Source organism: Mus caroli, unplaced genomic scaffold, assembly GCF_978045245.1.
Source record: "Mus caroli unplaced genomic scaffold, Mus_caroli_1 scaffold_2, whole genome shotgun sequence".
NCBI lineage: Eukaryota > Metazoa > Chordata > Mammalia > Rodentia > Muridae > Mus > Mus caroli.
Window position 1 is genome coordinate 28,220,852 of NW_028227257.1, and position 24,100 is coordinate 28,244,951.

Genomic DNA, 24,100 nt, shown 5'->3' on the forward strand with positions numbered 1-24,100 from the left:
TGGTTGGACTCACAACATACACACACTATGAGAGAGAGAGAGAGAGAGAGAGAGAGAGAGAGAGAGAGAGAGAGAGAGAGAGAGAGAGAGACAGAGAGAGAGAGACAGAGACAGAGAGAGACAGAGAGAGACAGAGACAGAGAGAGACAGAGAGAGACAGAGAGAGACAGAGAGAGAGAGACAGAGAGAGACAGAGAGAGAGAGACAGAGAGAGAGAGAGAGAGAGAGAGAGAGAGAGAGAGAGAGAGAGAGAGAGAGAGAGAGAGAAGACAGAGTCCTAACATGTCTCATCATTTTTTTTCCTTTCAAATATAGAGTTCCTTGTTTCAGGGATCCTTTTGTGATTTTCCATTATTAAATTTATTTCATTCATTTTTCTCTCATACATTAAATGCTGAGTAAATCTCTCCTCTCTCCATTCCTCCACGTTCCCCTCCCCACCTCTTGTCTCTATCATATTCACTCCTCCTCCTCCTTAGCCCTTGATATAAAAGAGCTGGCCTCTCAAGGATCCAGTGGACATGACCTAACAAGTTACAAGAAAACTATGCACAAACCCTCGAATCACAGCTGGAAGAGGCAAACCAGGAGGACGAAGAGGGTCTTAAGCACATCCAAGAGGGTCAGAGATGCCCTCACTGCCACAGTGGTCTGTCCTGTGAAAACGCTAAGCTACACAACCATAAAATACATGCAGAGTATCTAACTCAGACCCAGATAGTGAGTCCACTTGAGTGCAGTCCATTGGCTCTGTAGTCCTTTTTTTCTGGTAAAATTTATTTACTGTTCCGTATGCTGCTTGTATCTCTATAGGCATCTCCTCCTTTAGAGTGGAAAATTATCTTGTCTGATTTTGTTGAAAATATTTTCTAGGCCTTTGAACTAGGGTTCTCTCTTTCTTGCTATTATTCATAGGTTTGGTCTTTTCATGGTATCCCAATTTCCTGTTGTTTTGTATCAGGGATGTTTGGAATTCAACATTTTTGATGGATATATTTCATTGTAACTTCAGTCCTGTGATTCTCTTTTCCATCTCTTGTATTTTATAGGTGATACTTGCATCTGTAGTTTCTGTTTTCTTACCTAGATATTCCATTTCCAGAATTTCTTCATTTTGTGTCTTCTTGCTAAGTTCAATGTCTTCAAATGCTTATAAGTATTAATGTTTTAAAGAGGACACCAGGTGTTTTTGCTACATGATTTATGGTCATATGGGGTCCTCTCAGTGGGATGATAAGGTTCCATGTTCCAGTGCAGGCAGAGGTGGCAGGGAATGGTTCCACTCTTGCCTTTCTGAATTATAAGATTTATAGTGTCTGAGTTCACTCAACCTTATGAGTTTTTTTCTCTGTTGGCAAGCTCCTTTTCCCCCAGAGTGATGGTAGTCGTGTGTGTGTGTGTGTGTGTGTGTGTGTGTGTGTGTATTCTTTACTGTCATAGAACTTGTTCTGTAGACCAGCTGGCCTCCAATTCACGTTGATCTGCCTGTCTCTGACTTTCCAATGCTGAAATTAGAGGCACGCACCACCAGTGCTTGGCTAAAGATTACTTTTCAACAGGTGGCAGGACCAAGTGAAAATCCACAACCACACAATAAACTTGGATCCATGATGGACAGCAGATATAAAAGAACTCAAATGAATCTTAGTTCTAAAAGTAAGATCTAAAATTATAAAATCTCTAGATAAAAATTTCTTAGGATAGCTGATAAAGGAACGTGTAAAGTAATAAAGAAGAAATATTAAAAATGCAAGAACTTTATTCTTTTTTGTATGTAATAATGCTATTTTTATTTATAAAGTTTGTGATGCAAGGGCTATACACTGCTTGCAGCTAGGTAGGCCAAAAGGAATGCTTCTTGTCTAACTTGGTTTCTCAGGAGGCTTGACACATGTGCTCAATGGTCATCCAATCAGAGAAATTCATGTTCTTCCTCTTCCTGAGCTTGACCTTCAATTCAGAATTGAACTCACTACATCTCCTCACATCTTCCTTTCCACTAGGGCACCATTATCCACTAAGGCACAGTACATCAATCTTCAGGGCATTAAACTTCTTTCCAAAATTATTGAACAAGCCAGCCTTGACCACAGTGGCTGCAGTAAACATAGTCCTTCACTAGAGGTTTCTTAGACATAGAACCAATCTGTAAAGGACTGGCTCTTTCAGAACTTCAGGGAGTTTGCCATGGTCTTCGTTTCCTTATGATCTTCCCACAAGCTTCCCAACAAATGGCTTTTGGAACTAATTTAAGTCCAGCCATCTTGGGATTCATCACCCACGTTGGCACCATGCAGTAACTTTATTCCTTTCTCTAATAGGTACTTATTTGACAAGTTCATATATGAGAACTGTATTTATAATCTTTACTGCTTTTTCTCAACCTTCCCACTCCTCATGTGTTATCCCCAGCCCATTTACTTTTAAATTCATAGTCCCAAGGATGGAGAAATGGCTCAGTGGTTAAGAGCATCTTTTTGTTCATGGAGACACTGCGGTTTTAATTCCCACAACCCTCAGGGTGGCTCACAATCATCTGTAACTCTAGTTCCAGGGAATCTGACATCCTCTTTTGATCCACTTGGGCACCAGGCATTCACATAGTACACAGGCAGACATGCAAGAAAAACACTATACACGTAAAATAAAATAAATAAAATAATCTAGTTTAAAAGTTAAAACAACAAAAAATATACAACAGCTACGAACTTTGTCTCTGTAACACCCAGGGAAGGAGTTACAGAGACAATGTTCGAAGCTGTGATGAAAGGATGGACCATTTAGAGACTGCCGTATCCAGGGATCCATCCCATAAGCAGCTTCTAAACGCTGACACCATTGCATACACTAGCAAGATTTTGCTGAAAGGACCCAAATATAGCTGTCTCTTGTGAGACGATGCCGGGGCCTAGCAAACACAGGAGTGGATGTTCACAGTCAGCTATTGGATGTATCACAGGGCTCCCAATGGAGAAGCTAGAGAAAGTACCCAAGGAGCTAAAGGGATCTGCAACCCTATTGTTGGAACAACATGATGTACTAACCAGAACCCCGGAGCTCTTGTCTCTAGCTGCATATGTATCGAAAGATGGCCTAGTCGGCCATCACTGGAAATAGAGGCCCATTGGACTTGCAAACTTTATATGCCCCAATATAGGGGAATGCCAGGGCCAAAAGAATGGGAATGGGTGGGTAGGGAAGTGGGGGGCGCTATGGGGGGCTCTTGGGATAGCATTGGAAATGTAACTGAGGAAAATATGTAATAAAATTATTAAAAATTAACAAAAAAAAAGAAAGAAAAAAAATATACAACAACCTCTTAAAACACATCAGACAACAAATAATCTAACTTAATTGGAAAAGCAGTTGAACACTTCACTGAAGAACACAAATCAAAAATAAGTACAGGGAAAGATATTCAGCACCCTATGCCTAGAGGTATTGTAGCTTTGGCTCTGTGTTCCATGTGTATCATAGAAGGCAGAGAAGAGAGAGGCTACTCTATACTCAGCACTCTGACCTGTAAACATTCTGTATCTAATTCTTGGTAGCCTGACACTCCTTGAAAAAGAAATGTCCTTCTGACCCAGACTGGCTTCCAGGGTGGCGAGTGAGCCCAAGACAGACAATCCCCGCGTGGGCCCACTTTGATGGCCTGGATCAGGAGTGAGTCCAAAATGACTAAGAGTATAGCCCCACAGAACCCAGACAGGGAGCTGACCTGGGATGACCACCAGTCTGGTGCTGTTCTGACCTGGGGGAGCAGACTATGCCTGAGGTGAAACCAGAGGAGTAGATCTGGTCCTGCAGATCTAAGCTACAGGGTCTCCATGACACAAGGTAACAGCATTATGTGGGGAAGGTAGGGGGAGGTCCCAGTGAGAATCCAAGTTAATTTTGTGGTAGAAGACAGAAGCTTGAGGGGACATGCGATATTTAGAAAGTGTATAAATATAACCAACAGACAGTGACCACCCTCTGGCATTGGTTCACCTTGCCACTCTCTTTGCTGGTCTTTGTTGAATTTTGCTGACCCTGGTCTTCACTGACAATGCTCTGGCACTGGTTTGCTTTGCCTTCTTTACTGATCATCACTCGTCATGACTGAGTAGAGAGAAATGCACCAAAGAACTTATTGTGATATTTTGGTGTCTTCTTGCTACTTCTTGCCACTTCCGCGGACTTGGGCAGATTTGCAGAGCCTTGAGGTTTCTTCTGAATCAAACTGCCATTGCTGATTCACAAATGGTGCTTGACAGTGCATCAAGCTGCCACTACTGATTTGTGTAAACTGAACTGCTGATATCCTGACAACAACAATTGGAATCACATCAAAGAACTATTTCTAAAGAGGTCTACACCGTACTTTGCCCTATTAACCTTTCCTATACACTAGCTCTGATGAAGAGTGAACTAGAAGGGAGGTCAAAGTGTTTCAGAACCCATATAAAGTAGGCTTTGAAAAATCTAAGCCTACAATACAGAGACAATGGTTATCCATCTTTTCTTGCTTAACCAGTAAGGACAGGTAGTTACTTTTGAAAAAAAAAAAAAAACCTCATTGCTTTTAAAAGGATACCTTTTCCCATGACTGACATTTCTTAATCACATTTATAAAGTAAGTGGTTTACATGACAATAGATTCCCTGTTTTCACTCTAGGTTTTTTTACAGTGCATCTTCAATTTACATTTTTATTAGTGAATATTTATTCATGTATTTAAAGGAATTCACTATGATATTTCAGCGTATGAATGTGGACTTTGATCATATCTATTCCCTCTACTTCTTTCTTATTTATCTTTTCATATCCAAGAAAATCCCTTTTTACTTAAAATCATCACTATTAAATTTATAATATATTTTCTAAACTTTAAAAAAATATTTATTCATTTACATGAGTGCTCTGTCTGCATGTATACCTGCTGCCAGAAGAGGGCATCAGATCCCTTTCATCCGTGGTGATGAACCACCATGTATTTGCTGAGAATTGAACTCAGGACCTCTGGAAGAACAGCCAGTGGCATCTCAATAGCCTATAATATATTTCTAATTAAGTACTATTTTAAATAACATTATTAGATATTTTCTTTGTGGGACCACACATCCATAAAATCTTTTCAGGCAAGCATTAAGTATGCAAAATATTAAGAATATCTAAGGTATTGGCTTTATATTATTAAATTTCTGGATTCATCATTGTTTCTACCATGCATAAAATTCATAGCCTATTTTCAAACAGTGTTTTCTCTACAAGGATATGTGATGGGACAGACACAAGAACAACAAATAATATCATAACAAATCTGTTGAGAGCATAAGTAAAGAGAAAAATAACATTGTGTGCATTATGTGATAAAATAGAAAATAGCAGATCTTTTCTTACTGTTTCCATAAAAATAATTTTATTGGAAATCCAAAAATCCATTTGGAAAATATTCTAACAAATCCTCCTTAGATGAGGGAAACTCTTTCATTTTTATCAATTTTTTAAAAAATTGATGCATGAGTTCCATATTTATGTACTTTCTATTTTTGTGTCTCTCAACTCAAATCCATGACCTCTTTTTCTTTAACTATTCTTGCTACATGGTACAAGATTGTATATGCTAGGAAACTCTAATCATAACTCTTGACAATATGGTTTTCTAGACAAGATCTGAATGATGACAACCCAGGTTGCTGTGGCAGCATGGTCAGGAGAACTCTCACAAGAGCAGTACAAGAAATGTTGGAGGCAATTAATGACTACTAAAGAGGAAAACTGAGTGTTCTCTATGGATGAACCCTGTAATGGGATATCTAATACCAGGTGGTCAGTCAGCCCATAAAACATTTTCATATGGAAACACTAAATGGACTCACCCATTTGTATGTATACATCTATTTGGTTTTTTATATATAAAATGTTAACTAAAAAAGGAAATTCCTTTTTGAAAAGAAATAAGCTTTCCTAGGGCCAACCACGCAGGTGTGAGGCCTTGTTCTAAGAACTGTACATGTGGAAACGTCATTGGAGGTGGGTTACATTTAAGTGTTACAAAGAAGAACAAGACAGAACAAGACAAGTCCCTTGTTCAAGCCGGGATTGCTCTCTTGTCAGCCCTGAATGTCAGCCCAGAATTCTGGCTGAAATATGCTATGCTCTTGGAAATATGCTATGATAGCAGTCTTTATCTCCAAGGGTTTGTATGCCAACAATAGCAGAGGATTCCAAATCAGTCAGTTTATGGTGATAATAGATAAAATTCGTTTTTGATGGTCCAACACATTCTGAGAATAAAGACATTAATTGGGCAATTTGGGAAATCTGCTTTCCATGAACTAGGTACCTCCCTCCCTCCCTCCCTCCCTCCCTCCCTCCCTCCCTCCCTCCCTCCCTCCCTCCATTCCTTTCTCCCTCCCCTGAAAAAGGGCTGAATGGGCATCATTTATGTTTTTAGCTATTTATCCGTATTTCAGAACTTACTCGGCCATACTCTAGGATCTTTAAACCTCGTTTTCTCTACTATATTGCCAATATTTAATTTTCTCTCATGTATAAACAAATTCCCTTCTTCCTAGGACCTAAACAACTGTGCATTTGACACATCTGGAATTCTTTATAACCTTGGAATACAAAGGTCATCTTGATGGCGACACAGACCTCCTCCACTGAAAAAACTGAAGCTCACTGTGTTGTGTGCTCATTGCAAACGCAAGTTGGACTGTCTTTCTACCCGAAATGATGACTTTAGTCTTTCCTGTATTGCATGTAGGTAGGAGAAAGGGGCCTTCCATGTCTTTAATCCCCGTTGCTGCCGGGGGCACAAAGGACTCTGGGTGAGGCAGCTGTGCTGCATTATATTTGAACAGCAAAGGCTTCTGGGTGAGGCAGTTGGTGTGCATTATATTCGAGCGCAAAGGCTTCTGGGTAAGGCAGTTAACAAACTTTGCCGTTGCTCCTGCACAAAAGCCTCTAGTTGAAGCCGTTGGTGGGCAGTGCTGCTGCCTGTTTTTGGAGGACTCCTTTGGACCCCGGGGCTGTAAGCTCAAGGGGGTTGTCGTTTCAAATGAAAAGTAGGTAAATGTAGTAAATGTCTAAAATTTTAGCCGTCTAAAAGTTTAGACATTTAACTAAAGTATCTGATATCTACCTAATACAAATATTTACTGCAGAACATTACTGTTTTTTTCACCTTTATATGAGCTTCTTGGCTACAAGCATTGGTTTCTTAAACCAGGTGTAGTACAGAGTACAGCACCGTTTAATATCCTTACTTGATTTGTAAAGTAGTTAAGAGCATAGCCTGCCCATTACATTTTTGTACATATCTGAAGCAGGTTACTCCATGATTTTAAAGACACCTTTTTTATAATGGAAGGATATGACAGCAATTGATAGTGGAATGGTTTCAGAGGAGGGAGGGAAGTAAGATTTCCAGGAATACTATAACAAACTTGAGTTAAGGTAAATTATTTATTTATTTATTTATTTATTTATTTATTTATTTATTTATTTTCGAGACAGGGTTTCTCTGTGTAGCCCTGGCTGTCCTGGAAGTCACTTTGTAGACCAGTCTGGCCTCGAACTCTGAAATCTGCCTGCCTCTGCCTCCCTTTTATTTATTTATTTATTTATTTATTTATTTATTTATTTATTTATTTTTGAGACAGGGTTTCTCTGTGTAGCCCTGGCTGTCCTGGAACTCACTTTGTAGACCAGGCTGGCCTGGAACTCTGAAATCTGCCTGCCTCTGCCTCCCAAGTGCTGGGATTAAAGGCGTGTGCCACCACTGTCCAGCTAAGGTAAATTTATTGCCTCACACACTGGTGTCTAGGCGTGTAAAAGCAAGGTTTTGTCCAGGCTGGGCGCTCTGGAAGGTCTAAGTATGTTAGCTTCAGATGTTGGTTTGCAATACTAGGTGTCTCTTGGCTTTTGGCTCACCATCACTACACTGTCTGCCTGTCTTTCCCTTAAACTATGTGCTTTACTTTGTAAATGAAATCCATGGGATTAGAGCCCACTCTAATCTCATGAATTCAACTTGGTTACATCTTGAAAGATTCTTAGTATGGTTGAATCTAAACTGTGACCCCATAGACTTGTGTTTTAAATTCTTGGTTGGTCTTCTCTCAAGCTTTGCTTTTTGGGGAGAATTTGGAAGTTTCTGGACAATGGAAGGTGGGTCTTACTGGTTTTGACCCATGAAAATATCTTATAGATTCTCTCTGCTTCTTTGACCCCTGCAATGTGTGTGAACAGTGCTGTGTCCTACACTCTGCTGCCATTATGACCTTGTGCTCAAGCTCACAGGGCCAAGCAAATATAAACACTGGTACAGTCTGTCAAAATAATTAAGTCATCTCTTACGTTACTTTTATCAGAAATTTGTCACAACTATGCAAAATAACTAATACACCCTTAGTTCTAACATTGTTGCCTTAACAGGTTCTGTAGTTAGAACTTAACACATAATTTTAGGAGCAAGGAATTCAATCTACTGAAACATACAATCATAATAGCAGTTGCCATAAAAATTACCTTTGACCCAAGGAGCACCTCAGTTGGTAAAATGCTCTTGGTTGTGAGAATGAAGACCTTATTCTTGATACCCTGTACCTATGTAGACTAGGTAAGTAGTTTTGCTGATTATCCTGGCCCTGGGGAGAGAGAGGCCATCTTCCCTGGAGCTCACTGGCTTGCCAGTCTAGCTAAGTTGGTGATTCCCAGGTGGCAGTGAGAGAGTCTGCCACAAAGGACAGGGTAGAAAATCACAGGGTGAGTGGCTGCTGAAGAGTTTGCTATTTGGTATCTGTGCATGCACATGCCTGCCCGCCCCCCCCCGTACCCCCCCCCTCCAATATCTTCATTTTAACTGTTTTTATATCCTGTTCACTTTTCTTTGTTTTCTTTATTTTGGGGGGGTTGGGTTTAGGAAAGGGTTTATTCAGCTTACACTTACACATTACTGTTCATTACACAAGGAAATCAGGATAGGGACTCACACAGGTTAGTAACTTGGAGGCAGGAGTGGATGCAGAGCCATGGAGGAATGTTGCTTTCTGGCTTGCTTCCCCTGCTTTGCTTGCCTATTTTTTTCCTTCAGTCTCAAATCTATGGTGTTTTTATTTCAAATACAATTTCTGTTTGTTTGTTTTTTTTTTCTATCTTGTGAGGACTGTTTTTTTTTTTACCATTTTTTCTTTTTTATGAGATATTTTCTTCATTTATATTTCAAATGCTGTTCCTCCTATAGGGTTGACCATTTTTTAAGATACACCTAACATCCAGTCCATCATCTTGGACAATTAAATAGAACACTCTGTTATTTATCCTAACATAAAAGACTTATAAATCTATATGTTATGTCCTGATTTTGCTTGTGTACTATCTGAGAACTATATTCTCAAATACGTTTTCTCAGTGTTAAATAGCCTCGGTTGGCTATGAGACTGTAAGTAGTCTTTCTTTCTTTCTTTTTTTGTTTGTTTGTTTGTTTAGACAGGGTTTCTCTGTGTAGCCCTGGCTGTGCTGGAACTCACTCTGTAGACCAGGATGGCCTCGAACTCAGAAATCCGATGCCTCTGCCTCCTGAGTGCTAGGATTAAAGGTGAGCACCACTACACCCAGCAATAAGTAGTCTTTCAACACCATCAGAATCTGAGCAACATCATCTGAAAATATGGAAAGCCTAACTCAGCTTCCAGAACTGAGACAGGTTGTAGAGTCAGCTGCCTACCTATGCAGCTGCAGTCAGTGAGGAAGTTGGAGCATCAGACTTCAGCCTTCTGCCCAGGGTCATCTGACCATCCTTTGAAAAACAGGAATTATTAAGGACTACCTTATTGTGTCTCAGCAGAACTAAGCTGTCCTAACCTGTAAACTGTGTCCTTTCAAGAATGGTATAGATCTGCAGGAATGATAGGCAATTTCTGCCCAGTGGCCTCCTACAATGTACTACCTCACCTGGAGGTAGAGATGCTCAATTTCTTCTTTGATCCCCAAAGGGGGATTTCTAGGAGCAGATATGTCTCAACAACAAATGAATAAATAACATTAAATGTCACATTCTGTGGATTTCTGATGGGTTTGAAAACCAACTATCTATATAAATTAATCTGGACTGTTGTCCGTTAAATACGGTCAGCTAGTTTAATTAAGTTGTGTGAAAACACCCTAACAATGAACTCAGAACCCTGAATTTGCTATTTGGCCCTTAACTCGCAGGCTTAAACATCTCAGATCAGTTTGTAATGACATTACAGAAGGGCTGGGTCCAAGCCTTGTACTTTTAAATTTTTTTATCAATAGAAGAAATTTATACCAATGCTAACCTTGATTCTGTATTAACATAAATTCTATACCAAAATAAGAAATTATGACTTCAATTTAGTAACGATTGTAAAGATTTCTACCAAATGCAATTATTATTACACAATCAATTGTAGCTATTTTCCCCTGTTTTAATTATGACCATTTCAACATTCCCCAGGAAGACAACTAGAATAACCACCTCTAGACCCCCAAGTCCAGAAAACTGGGGCAAAGACTCTTCATAACTTCTTCAAGTTGAATATGGGTGATGGGATGTATTTGAAGTGGGGAAGTGTAGGGAAAATGGGGGAATTGGTTGGCCTTAAAAAGGCCACACCAATGATTGTTTTAGGGTCTGGTGTCTGTATCCTGACTGGATCTGGCTAAAAGTCCAAGCGATCAGAAGTTGAAAGCAGGTCAGTTCAGCATCCCTGCTGATGAGAGTCACTAAGGCTGTATATTGTGTAATATACAAATCTCAAAACAAAGTTTTAGTATTATCAAGATCTCTTTTTGTTTGACTCTCTGGAATCTCGTCCTTCAGGGATCTCCCGTCATCACATCTGATCCGTATAATTCTGGAAGGTGTACACACACTATTCACCGTATCTAAAACACTAAGGCAAACCCTTCCTCCCCAGTCAGCAGATCCTTGGGCCAGTGACCAGAAAACTCTTCATTTTGACCTCTCTCCCAGAAGACTAGTATAACCACAAAATTCAAAATCACATCCATTGGGAATTAAAACAATCTAAAACAAATGAAGTAAACTGAAATATTGTATGTGCCTATTCTTAGGCTTTTCCTATTTTGCCATGCCAGGAAATTAACCTAAAATTCCCATGGAGTCCACATTCAAAGAATGAGTTATCCTGCAGGACTTCAAATCTTCTCAAACAATTGTCTTCACACAATTTCCCTGCTATCCTAAAAACATTTTGCTTAGTGTAAAAACCTATTCTCAGGCCTTTTTCCTAATCTTTCTTGTCAGGATAATCAACCCAAAATTCCAGTGGAGCCCATGTTCAAAGAATATGAGTTAATTATCCTGCAGACCTTATTTTATCACCTTTAAAACAATTGATTCACACTTCCATCTGCCCCTGCTTATAGGCAGGGAGCTTGTCAAACCAGGATTTTAACCAAAATTCCCATGGATCCCACATTTGAAAGAATATGAGTGTCTTGTAAGTATTAGAGTATATTATACCATTTTAAAGCAATTAATTCAATTTTTCACTAGTATCTGCCTATAAGAAGCAAGTAAAGTAGTTTTTACTGGTTAAGCTCTCTGCCTAGAGCAGCCATCCTGTTATACTATCTAACAGCTGTGCTCTCTTCCTGAGCCACAGACTTATGTAGTCTGTTAGTCTATGGCTTTTTATTGGGGAGTTGACTTCATTGATGTTAAGAGATATAGAGCAAAAGTGATTGTTGCTTCCTGTTATTTTTGATGTTATTTTTCTGTTTGTGTGCCTACCTTCTTCTGGGTTTATTGAAAGATTATTACTTACTTGCTTTGTCCAGTTCCTTCCTTGAGGTGGCATTTTCCATCTATTTTCCTTTGTAGGGTTGGATTTCAGATAAGATATTGTGTAAATTTGGTTTTGTAATGGAATATCTTGGTTTCTCCATGTATGGTAATTGAGTGTTTTTCTGGGTATAGTAGGCATCTAGCATTTATGTGCTCTTAATTTCTGTATGACATCTTCCCAGGATCTTTGAGCTATCATAGTCTCTGGTGAGAAGTCTGGTGTAATTCTTATAGGTCTGCCTTCATATGTTAGTTGACCTTTTCCCTTAGTGCTTTTAATATTCTCTCTTTGTTTCGTGCATTTGGTGTTTTGATTATTATGTGATGGGAGGAATTTCTTTTCTGGTCCAAACTATTTGGAATTCTGTAGGCATCTTGTATGTTCCTGGGCATTTCTTTGGGTTAGGGAAGTTTTCTTCTATAATTTTATTGAAGATATTTCCTGGCCCTTTCAGTTGGGAATCTTCACTTTTTTCTATACCTATTATCCTTAGGTCTTCTCTTGTGTCCTGGATTTCCTGGATGGTTTGGGTTAGGAGCTTTTTGCATTTTGCATTTTCTCTACAGTTGTGTCCATGTTTTCTATGGTATCTTCTGCCCCCGAGATTCTCTCTTCACATTATGTGCATTACATCTCTGGATTCTGATTCTCTTCTGGCTCCTTCATTGACCTTTGGTCCATGGCAAGGCAAATGTCTCTTGAGGGCACGCATCTCGGTGTGGTTGTGTCCAGGGAGAAAACACAAGCATAGCTTCACCTCTTGTAAGAAGAGGAGTGGGAAACTGTCATTGAGAAGTTATTGGGTCCTTATATCTAACCAATGGGAGGGAAGTCCCTCGGCAAAAGTTTCCAAAGTTTGGTAACAGAGCTCAGCCTTTGTTCACTGAAGGAGAGAAAGATCTCGTGAAATAGGATTGGCATGAATGCTAGGTGTGGATCTCTTTTGGATTCTGGGGAGAGGAGCCAAGCAAGTGCTCCCTTTAAGGAGTAATTTGTTCTTTTTATGATTGTTTGTCATTGAAGATGATAGGGTACCCCCACAGAAATGACTGATCCTCCACAAGGATAACAAGTGCTGAACTATTGAAATGAGTAAGCATGTCTATTGCAGGACAATAGTGTCCAGAGCACTCCCATTATTAGCATTGTTGATTTCATGGCCTTAATAGCATGACAGGCCTTTTCTCCTGTCATGGTCACCTCGTATAGAAGGCAGAACAAATATTTACCACCACATGTACATATCTAGGATTACCAAAAACTGGGTAATGGGTGATAACATTGTCAGATTGCATTGGGTGTAGACCTCTAGGATTAACTTCTTACAACCAAGGGGCCCCAATGGTTCAAGGGGTGTGAACATTGCACTATATCTTGTGAAATGTGTATATTGTGATATGGGCAATTTGGGCAAGAGATTATGTAAATTCTGAGGGGAAAGGTGAAATTGTTGGTATAACATTCTACCTTGTTCTAACAATTCCATCCACAGCCATATCATGGCATCAGGTCTCTCATTTCTTTTTGTTAATTTGTAGGCAATATAGAATGTGATCGTATATGAGAGATGAATCAGAGGTGTGCCCTGTTCTTGAAATACTCCTGGATAGGGCCATGCTGCAGTTGAACCAGGTGTTAACTATGGGGGACCAGATGACCAGTGATTGGTACCGATTGTTTCATGCCTGTTAAGTGAGTATTTAAGTTTTAAGATTATTTTTTCATAGTGATGAAGGTGTCCCTGATTGATCTTGACTTGCTGGCATAAAAATGTTAGTTTTCCAAAGACTACACCATCCTATCTGTTTCTTTGAATGCAAACTGAAACCTCACTGATTCCTTGATAGTACTTCTACCAATGTGTCTACTTGGTATCCACCCTGGATATTGAGCCATCTAAGAACCCTAAATCTTGTTAAACTTGAGTAGATATTCAAGGTTCTAAACACTTGACCTTTGAGGACAACTGATGTTCCTAGTTCAGTAGATCCTGCATCCCTGTACTCACTAAAAGTGGAATAGTGGGGCGGCGGTGGCGCACGTCTTTAATCCCAGCACTTGGGAGGCAGAGGCAGGTGGATTTCTGAGTTCCAGGAAAGCCAGGGCTACAGAGAAACCCTGTCTCAAAAAACCAAAAAAAAAAAAAAAACAAAACTACGTTTTGATCAAGTGTGGCCTGGTGTCATGGCTAAAGGAAGGTGACTTGCATTTCCATCATAGATATAAACTTGGGGACAGATGTGAGTAATGCCACAAATGAGTGCATGTATGCCATGCACAATGTGGGAGACCAATGGACATTGGACAAAGTGGGAGACCAATAGACATTGGCAAATGTAGATGACCCAATACCTTTGATACATGTTCACCAAGTATCAGAAGGGACAGGAAGGAACAGTTGTTGACAGTTGGTAAGTCTCGTAGTGAGGTTCTGAATTATATCTTCACTATTATGCACTGAGAGAGAAGCCAGGTAACCTGATACCTTTGACAGGATACATAGTTCTTGTCCTTATATGTCACCTACGATTGATATGGCCTGGGACCATGAACAGGCATCAGCAGTGGTTTGTAACAGTTTTACAATTGTAGGCCATTCCTACCTAATAGGAGCATTTTGGATCAAGGCAGAACCAATAAAACTGTGTCGGGTTAAATGAAGATTGATTGAGGAAGAAATGGTTGCTGCTAACATAGTCAGGAGGAGTTCCATTAAAGAGATAGGTGAAGGTGTCTTGGGGAGGATAGAATAGGTGAGAAGGTAGTTACCAGACCCTATAGACTTGTGTGTACCAGGGTAATCTAAGGCACCAGAAAGAAGTCTCTATTGACGCATGTGGGCTTCAACACTTCTTGTTTTACCTAATATTTTTGAATTGTGATTGAGGAACCCAGGTCAAACACAACTGATATGCTCAAGGTATTCTGGCATCCCAGAGCAATTTGTCAGAATATTCATAGATGTCTCAAGAGTGTAGGTTAGGAATTTAAAAAGTTAAATTATTTTAATTGACAGGGTTGGTTTTAGGTTTGGGACAAAGCATAAATACACCATTATTGGACTTTCCCCAGGAGGCTATAGTTCCACATCTACAAAAAGCCTAATGATATGCACTAGTACCCTAGCAAGTTTGCCTAGTTGTGCTGGACATGCATAGATTAGGATGACTTGTAGGTTCTTTTTAAATTGTAAATGTCAACACTTCATCCCAGAATGGCAGTGAAAGAGCTTACGGTAATCTGCCTTAACTTAGATCAATTACATGTTGTAAACATGTCTAATATATGACTTGTATCAGAGAGCACAAGCTTCAGTTTTCAAGTGCATGGTCTATGTGGGCTAGAACAGCTAAAATTTAAGGGCATGAATATAATCTAATATGCTAACATTATGACTATCATAGTATAAAATCTGAGTAAGAAAAGATTAGCGATAAAATATTAAACCTTGAAAATTTTAACCTTGAAGGATCTCCATTAAGTCAGATGTCATCTCTGTTGGCAAGTTTCTCTTTCTATGAAATCCTCAGGTGCTTTCTTGAGATGAGAGTGATGAATCCAGGAAGGGATACCTGCAATATTAACAGTGTTGGGCATCCCTCCTGCACTAATGGAAGTTAGTTTTGAAGTGATGTGTCAGCAGCTGTTAGTGTTGATGTGATGTACCAGCACAATGCCAGCAGATTGCAAAAGGTGGTCAGGTAATGAGGGGAAAAAAACGTATCCATAGGTGATTATAGTCCTGTCAGGGACTCAGAGAATGAGGAATCTGTTATCCCCTCTTGATGTATCCAGGGAATTTTGTGTGTGTGTGTGTGTGTGTGTGTGTGTGTGTGTGTGTGTGTGTGTGTTTGGGGGCAGCATCCATAGACTTTAATATGAATATCTATCCAGCGGCCATGGTTGTGAGGCTGAGATGAAAAGGGATTGTTGATGAATAATTGTTCAGCAGATTGTCACTGAGTGGATTTGCATAGGGTTTGTGAGGGTATTAACATCAGTTTTAAGCAACATTTGATTTATTGATATAGACATAACATTTTCCTTACTATCATATACATGTCCCTAACTTCCGTACAAATTAGTCTCTGGCAAGAGAGTTCATTACTTTCTGGAAGGTCTCGAGTCTGTCATCTGTGGATCTCCGCTGTCATCTGTGGGGCTTGGTGTCTTGGAAGCCTTCAGTCAGAAGGTGTGTCTGGACAAAGGCAGCTTTACTGCCCTAGGCAGGTCCAGGGAGTTGGAGGGTGCTTCTCTCTCTGGCTTGTGGAAGCAGCACTCTATTTCCTCCATTTGTAGTGATAAACCTGTAGAATAATCAACAACAGGGGGGCAGAATTCCAGCAGGGGGATGTCTGCACAGTGTGGGAAATGTATATATGAAACTTGAAACATCTTGATTGTGAACACGTTGCTGGTCTGTTGTTATGGTCCTAGAAAAAAGTCCAGGGTGTTTAAGGAATGTAGTCCTGGAAGGAATCCTTTAAGTGGGGAGTTACATGTGTTTTATTAAGAAAACCACACAGGGATCCATCCCATAATTAGCCTCCAAAGGATGACACCATTGCATACACTAGCAAGTGTTGGCTGAAAGGACCCTGATATAGCTGTCTCTGTGAGACTAGGCCAGGGCTTGGAAAATACATAAGTGGATGCTTACAGTCAGCTATCGGAGGGATCACAGGGCCCCCAATGGAGGAGCTAGAGAAAGTATCCAAGGAGCTAAAGAGATCTGCATATGTATCAAAAGATGGCCTAGTAGGCCATCACTGGAAAGAGAGGCCCATTGGACATGCAAACTTTATATGCCCCAGTACAGGGGAACACCAGGGCCAAAATTGGGAATGGGTGGGTAGGGGAGTGGGGGGGAGTGTATAGGGGACTTTTGGGATAGCATTGGAAATGTAATTGAGGAAAATACGTAATAAAAAAAAAAGAAAGAAAACCAGAGGGACAGTTGAGAATTTGTCTGCTTTAGATGGACGAGGAAGAATATATCATGGTAATCATTTATCTGGGATATGCAGTAGTAATAATTTGTCTGTAATTGGTTGTTAATTAGCAATTTAATAATGATTCTTAACATTGTTGGTTTGACCTGTTAGAGTGGATTAAATATGATTTTTGAAGCTTACAAGGAATTTTAAACAAATTGTAAGTTTTCAGGGGAATTTTAGGGTAGAAGGCAAGAACATAGTTTCAGGTATCCCTGTTAGGGGGGAAATAAACATTTAAATAAAGAAGTTTAAAAATTTTGAGATAAAAGACAAACATTGTTTCTGGTGTTTCTCTTAGGGAGAATAACAAACATTTAAATGAAGAAGTCTTAAAAATTTGGGGGATAAGGGTTTTAGGTGTGTTTTTTAAAATTCTCAGTAACAAGAGTTCATCTATTGTCTTTGCATATTTAATCCAGTTAAATAACACTATGTCTGCCATGTAGCTAGTAACCTCATATGTCCAACTTCTTAGGAGTTCCACCAGGGAATATCTCCCAGCAATGTATATTTCCTGGAGTTCCAATCTCTCTACTGAAACTCCACCTTCTACTTCCTGTCCTTTGGAACGAGCCATCATTTTTTATTGGTAAATTATTCCTCTACACTGTACACAAGAGATTACTTCTTGAGCACACAGTAATGAAATCTGCTTGTTTGCCATGATTTTGCTCTTTCACAAGCATGATGGTCTCTTTGCATTGGGAAGGCAGCAACACAAGCTGGGTAAACCTTTGGCATTTCTGTTCAGGCCCTTCTGGCACCATTGTCTTCGTGAGACTTTGGGTAAACTCTGGCAGTACCCTCAGAAGTGCTCTGGAATATGGCATTTTCTCTTCTGAGCCTCGTGGTGAGTGTTCTCGCCCCGAACTTCCTTAGTGGAATCCTATAGACAGCCATAAGTGTTCTTACCAGAAGTGCATGCGAATGAAGATTCCCATAGAGGCCAGAAGTACTGGACACATGGAGCTGAAATTATAACATGTGTGAGCAACCCTGTGTGTGTGCTAGGAATTGAACTTCAATCCCTCTATCTACAGAAAAGGCTCTTAGCCAATATTTCTAACTCCACACACTCCAGATTTTTATAACTGTGTGCTAATTCATGTCTTATAGTCTTCTCAACCCTCACCTAAATCTGTGGTGAGGTTAGACCAAGTTCTCACAATTACGGAAAGCTCTAACTGTATCAGTTAAATTGAAATTCTTAATTTTTTTTAACGTCAGAAGATGATAGACAACTATTTTGGGGGTAATGACTGATTTCCACTTTGCCCAGGTCACTAAGAGACAAATGCTGTACAAGGCATTCAAGTGATTCCTTAAATGGAGCTCACATCTACCCATAGTACAGTTTAGAAACCAAGAAGCTCACCGCTCTCTTGTTCAAATCTTCATGATTATTTTTGAAAAATGGGTTAAAAGTTGATTGGGAAAGGATAAACTAATTTTAAGTGAATCTAGTCATCCATGTTTTACATTTTCTATACATGTATTTATATATAGATATAGTCTCACTACTTAGCACAGACTGATATGGAATTTCCTATATAGACTTCAAATGGTGAGAGAAAAAACCCATGGCATTTAATGAAGAATGAAATTAGATCTTTATCTCTGCCCACATAAAAATCAACTCCAAATGGATAGAAGACGTTAAAGTAAGACCTGACACTCTGAAATTGCGAATGGAATAGTAGGAAATATTAACCAGAGTCGGGACATATAGGTTAGAACTTTGTGAGTTGAGCTCCTCTCCCGGTGGCTCCACAGCACTTGCCATAGTGCATGCAGCCAGACACCAGAAGGCCAGAGCAGGGGTATAGCCTGCAGCCTCCCACCAGCTGGCGAGCCAGTGTGCATGCGCGATAGAGGCCTTGGAGGCAACAGGGAAGAGGATGGGCTGGTGAGCAAGAGAGTGAGTGAGAAGACTGTGGGCTTGAGAGGCGAGGCCCAGTCATGAGCGAAATGGGGGATGGAGAGCAGCTGCTGCAGTGGGCGCAACTGGCAGAGTAGGCGGAGCGCTACGAAGATATGGCCTCCTCCATGAAGGTGGTGACAGAGCTGAATGAACCACTATCTAATGAAGATAGAAATCTCCTCTCTGTGGCCGACAAGAATGTAGTTGGCGCCAGGCGATCTTCTTGGAGGGTTATTAGTAGCATTGAGCAGAAAACCATGGCAGATGGGAATGAGAAGAAGTTGGAGAAAGTTAAAGCCTACCGGGAGAAGATTGAAAAGGAGCTGGAGACAGTTTGTAATGATGTCTTGGCTCTGCTTGACAAGTTCCTTATCAAGAACTGCAATGATTTTCAGTATGAGAGCAAGATGTTCTACCTGAAAATGAAGGGGGATTATTACCGCTACCTGGCATAGGTGGCTTCTGGGGAGAAGAGAAATACTGTGGTTGAAGCTTCTGAGGCCACATATAAGGAAACCTTCGAAATCAGCAAAGAGCACATGCACTCAATAGACCCCATCCGGCTTGGCCTGGCCCTTAATTTTTCTGTGTTCTACTATGAGATCCAGAATGCACCAGAGCAGGTCTGCCTCTTAGCCAAACAAGCCTTCGATGATGCTATATCTGAGGTGGACACATTAAACGAGGATTCCTATAAGGACTCCACTCTCATCACACAGTTGCTGCGAGACAGCCTCACCCTCTGGACGAGCGACCAGCAGGATGAAGAAGCAGGAGAAGGCAACTGAAGACGCTCCAGGTCCCTGGCTCTTCCTTCACCCCGCCCCCCATTATCACTGATTCTTCCTTGCCACAACCACTCTATCTAGTGCTAAATCTATCTGTATTGGCAGCACAACTATTGAGATCTGCCCTCCTGTCCCTTGGGAAGCAGTTTCAGAAAAACCTTCATGGGCATTTGCTGGACTGATGGTTGCTTTGAGCCACATGTGCTCCTTTTTGAATTGTGCAGAGAAGTGTGTTCTAAACAAAGCATTCTATTATGTCTGTTGATCTCTAGCAAGTCCAGGTGATGGTAATTGAGTGTAGAAAGGAGAAGTAGCCAACACAGGCTATGTCTGCTATTTAAAACAAGCTGATAATGTTTTGTTAAGCAGTACATCTTGTGCATGCAGAAATGAATTTGACCCTCTCACCCCTCCCTTCAGCTAATGGAAACTGACACAGGGACAACTCCTTCCTTAACCATCAGCTTAAAAACTGTTTCTTGTGAGCTTTCAGCAGCTCTTGCTGTGCCTCTTTAAATTATGATGTGCACACACCTTCTTTTCAATGCAATTCATCAGAGGTTTTTGATATGTGTAAATTTTTTTTGGATTGTGATTAAGAATCATGGATTTATTTTTTGTAACTCTTTGGCTATTGTTCTTGTGTACCCTGACAGCAACATGTGTGTCAACCTGTGTCAATTATGATGGGTGGTTATGAAATGCCAGACTGCTAAAATGAATGGTTTGGACTTAAAAGAGTAAATAAATGCTGCTTTGGGGATATTAAAAAAATGAACTTTGTGAGTTGAACTGCATTTGTCCAGGAAATATGGTCAATCATTGATAAACGAGTAATAAATATCAAAATGTGAACTAGTTTAGGAATTTTTTTGATCTTGAAAGCCTCTCCAATTCTAGTTCACATGACAGCACAGAACATTCTTTGTGTCCTAAAGAAAGTTCTGCCCCCTCAACAGGACATGAATGGAAGGGCAGAAATACAAGTTGAGGGTGAACCAGATTACTGCTACATAAGTGAGTGCTTTTTGAATAAAGTCAGGGCCCTGGTTAGAATCTCCAAACCCAATTATAAGGTTTTTTGAAGATACTGAGATAGGACAACTGCAAGGAGAATTGAGAATATTTCAAAATGAATTTTTAAAACAAACAAACAAACCACACCTAATCCTTTAACAATGTGGCTAGCCTATTTCCACATGTTTATTGCAGAACAATGTAATTAGGCCTTCTAATAAAGAGGTCCAAACCTGCCACCACAATACCCATGATTCTGAACAGCAGGAGGGTCAGGAGTTGTAAGCCAGCCTAGGCAATACAACAAGACCTTTTCTCAGAAATATAAAGGGGAGAAGGATACTGAGCTGTGTGGTCACCTTCTGTAGACTTGAAGGACATTATAGTAAGAAAAATCATCTTCAAAAGAGAGGGAAATACTGCCCAAATGAAGTCTAAAACAAAAGTGTACACTAATGATAAACAACACTAGAATGTAGAGATGTCTCTAGGATGGAGACTAGGCAGTATGGAAGAGGAAGAGGGCAGAGATATAAAACACAGGATGAAGACCAGAATGTGTCCTGGAGAATTACTGATGCTCTCACCATGGAAAGAGCTTTTCATTTGCAAGATAGGCATGTTGACTAAGTCCAGTGTCAGTAGATTTACATAGGTATAATTTAGTATAACTCAGCTTGTTTTTGAACACACTAAAAGTTTATTGTAATAAGTCAATACTCTATGTATTCAGAGTTGTTTATGTCCTATATTTTTTGTCCAGGTTCCTGGGTATCACATACTTGTAACACTTCTGCCTAAGAAATTAAACTCTCAGCTCTCTGTGGACATTCCCAATGGCTAATCTTCACTTGAACATACAATACCTAAAATAAGAAATGGGTCAGCTTTGAATATCTCGGACTTTTTGACAGATCATCTCCGTCTTTCACTTCTGTAGGTAATGGTTGTTGTCACTGCTTTAGAGGGAACCCAGTATAAAGAGTCTTTTTCACCTCACACAACATGTCTCTCAGGTATCTATGTCTTGTATGTCTGGCTCTTTCAGATGACAGTATTTCTTGAGACATCTTACTGGAGAAGTTGTGTCCATGCCTAAGAGACTGAGGGGGCAGTGACACCAATTGACTCTCCTTTCACCATATCCTCAGTGGTGGAGGTAGGGGCTTGAGAAGCCCGTTGCCATGGTCACTAGACGCCTACCAGGAGAGGGAAGAACCGTCGAGAGTGAGGATGTTCTCTAAATTCCACATATAGTCTTCTCCAACAACAAAGGGTCAGGGTAAGTTGATGGGTGACCTGGGATCAGAACATGGTATTCTTCTCTTGGTGTTCCCAGTCCATCTGGCTAATGGAATTTTCTGTGTTCTCCTAGCTCTGGCCCTACTTCTCTGCCAATCAGCAGGAGCCTCTTCCACCAAGGAGACCTGAAAACAAGAGGTTTTGGTAAGACTAACAAGTGTATTAAATCATGCCTTCCCCATGGCTTAAGCAAGGGAGCATCATCTGTGTGTCCCTATGGCATCCGGTATGTTAAGGCTTGAGGAATATCTCCTGCACCAAGTAGATGAAGCTGGCCTCAGGTGTTGTGCCTTGTTGAGTGTGGTCCCAGGAGTCCTTTGGTAACTTCAACACAGGGTATTATAGGCAGCAAAGGCACCAGACTTTCTCAGCCTGCTGCATGGGGACAGAAAACTGTATAAACAGCAACATCCTTGCAGGATATCAGAAAGAAAACAGCATGGGTCTTTGTGTGAGATACATAAGAAAGGCAGGGTATACAGGAGAGTGGGACTAAAGAGGGGTATATATAAATCTGGCCACTTAAGTCCCTGAGTTTTTGTAGGTGGTGGAAGGTGGCAGGTAAACATAAACCACCCAATGGAAAGCCCTCACTGTCAGACCAGAGGATCTCTGTTGTTTTTCCATCCACAGGTTCTTATTCATGATCATGTTTGGAACCAGATCCAGATCTGAATTCAACTGTCAAACACTCGAGACTTCTCCTTGACTCCACACAGAGGACAGGTGGTGCACCTCATCTTTCACGTGGTCAGATGTCCTAGGACAAAATGTTCACCATGGCATGGCAAATGGCTCTGATGACGCAGTCGAAGAGGTGGTTAGTGTTTTCAAATGAGCATGGAGACAAGAGAAAACTAATTTGGAATGACACCTAAGGGCACATGAAATATGCAAATACTTTGTTTAGAATGGAGGTTCTCTCCACTTCAAGGAAAATTCACTAGCATCAACTGTACATAAGTACATCTCAAAGTGCGTGTGTGTGTGTGTGTGTGCGCTTCAGATATTGAGAAGAGTGCATCCAGATGATGCAGGTTTCAAAGCAACAAGCAAACTCAACAATAATAGTTACAGTGCTGGGGTGAGTTGAGAAGGTGTCTGAATCTTTGTGGGTTAGGAGCAAGCTGTCCAGGAAGTCAGGATGGTTTTGAGAGCTGCACCAAAAGCAATGGACTCACCTGTTCCTGTCCACTCTCCCTTCCCTCATGAGCACAATATGGACACTCCCTGCACTCTCATTGCTCTGTTTCTGACTCCAGCTGTTCAGCTGTCATCATCTTGGACACAATCACAGGAGTTCAGGAAGTCTGGGGGTCTTACTCTGCTTCCAGTATCTACTGTATCTTCTAATGGCTCATGGGTACATTTGGAGACAGGCAGCTCATGATCTTACCATGCCTGGAAGTTCCTTTAAGACCTGTCTTCCTGATGATGACCTGCATGCAGTGGTACCTCATTCCAGGATTTCTGAGTTACATGAAGCTCCTCACTTGGCTGGAACATTTGTGACACTACCAGCCATCATGAAACAACCTAGAGCACAGACAGGGGAGTCATGAGATCAGACCCGTCTCCTAGAATCCTTGCTCAGTCCTCATGCCCCAGAGGACCTGAGAGGGCTATCACGCCCCAACACACACACTGCTCCTGTGCAGATAGAGGAATAGTTTGCCTTTACTTACAACCTGTGATGTAGATATGGCTTCCCACAGGGGCCAAGCCCTGGGAATTCCTACCTGATTCTCTCCTGAGCCTGTCTTCATCCTCAACAGGCTGCTATCTACTCTCTGATTCCATCTTCCAGGAACTACAATGCCTCCAAGTATACTTGAAACAGATACAAGAAAGGGGTTTTCAGTACAAACTTGCAGGACTTATGGCTGGCTCTGCTAGCCTTGTGATGGCATGGGCTCTCAGGCTGATTCCTCCTGAGTGCTCCACTGATCCCTTCACCCACCCTCCCTCAGCATCCTGGCACAGCCTCCAGACACATTCCTCTTGTCTCTACATGCAGTCAATGTACTCAGGAAGGCTACTGTGGGATTGGACTTGTGGTGAAATTATATATTATCACCATCCACTAAAATGTGTATTTTTATAACATCTTTATTTCAAAGCATGTCATGTAATCCAGGAAACAGTTCAATGTGCTAAAGTATTTGCTGCTAAGCCTGGAGACCCTAATCCATTCCCAAGGACAGACATGGTGTAAAGAAAACACTGAGTTCTGCAAGTTAACCT

The 24,100-nt window shown here is 40.8% G+C and overlaps 1 long non-coding RNA gene, 1 other non-coding gene and 1 pseudogene across 2 annotated transcripts; all 3 read left to right on the forward strand.

Annotated features, from left to right (window-relative positions):
- Positions 1–3,427: 3,427 nt before the first annotated feature.
- LOC147005765 (small nucleolar RNA SNORA17) lies at positions 3,428–3,560 on the forward strand. Its single transcript, XR_015046588.1, has one exon. It is a non-coding gene; the product is annotated as a small nucleolar RNA SNORA17 (small nucleolar RNA).
- Positions 3,561–6,944: 3,384 nt separating this feature from the next.
- On the forward strand, positions 6,945–23,999 carry LOC147005766 (uncharacterized). The gene is made up of 6 exons (XR_015044799.1): positions 6,945–7,058; positions 13,370–13,523; positions 21,318–21,490; positions 21,603–21,836; positions 21,930–22,000; positions 22,490–23,999. It is a non-coding gene; the product is annotated as an uncharacterized LOC147005766 (long non-coding RNA).
- LOC147005767 (14-3-3 protein eta pseudogene) lies at positions 18,797–19,537 on the forward strand (annotated as a pseudogene).
- Positions 24,000–24,100: the final 101 nt, after the last annotated feature.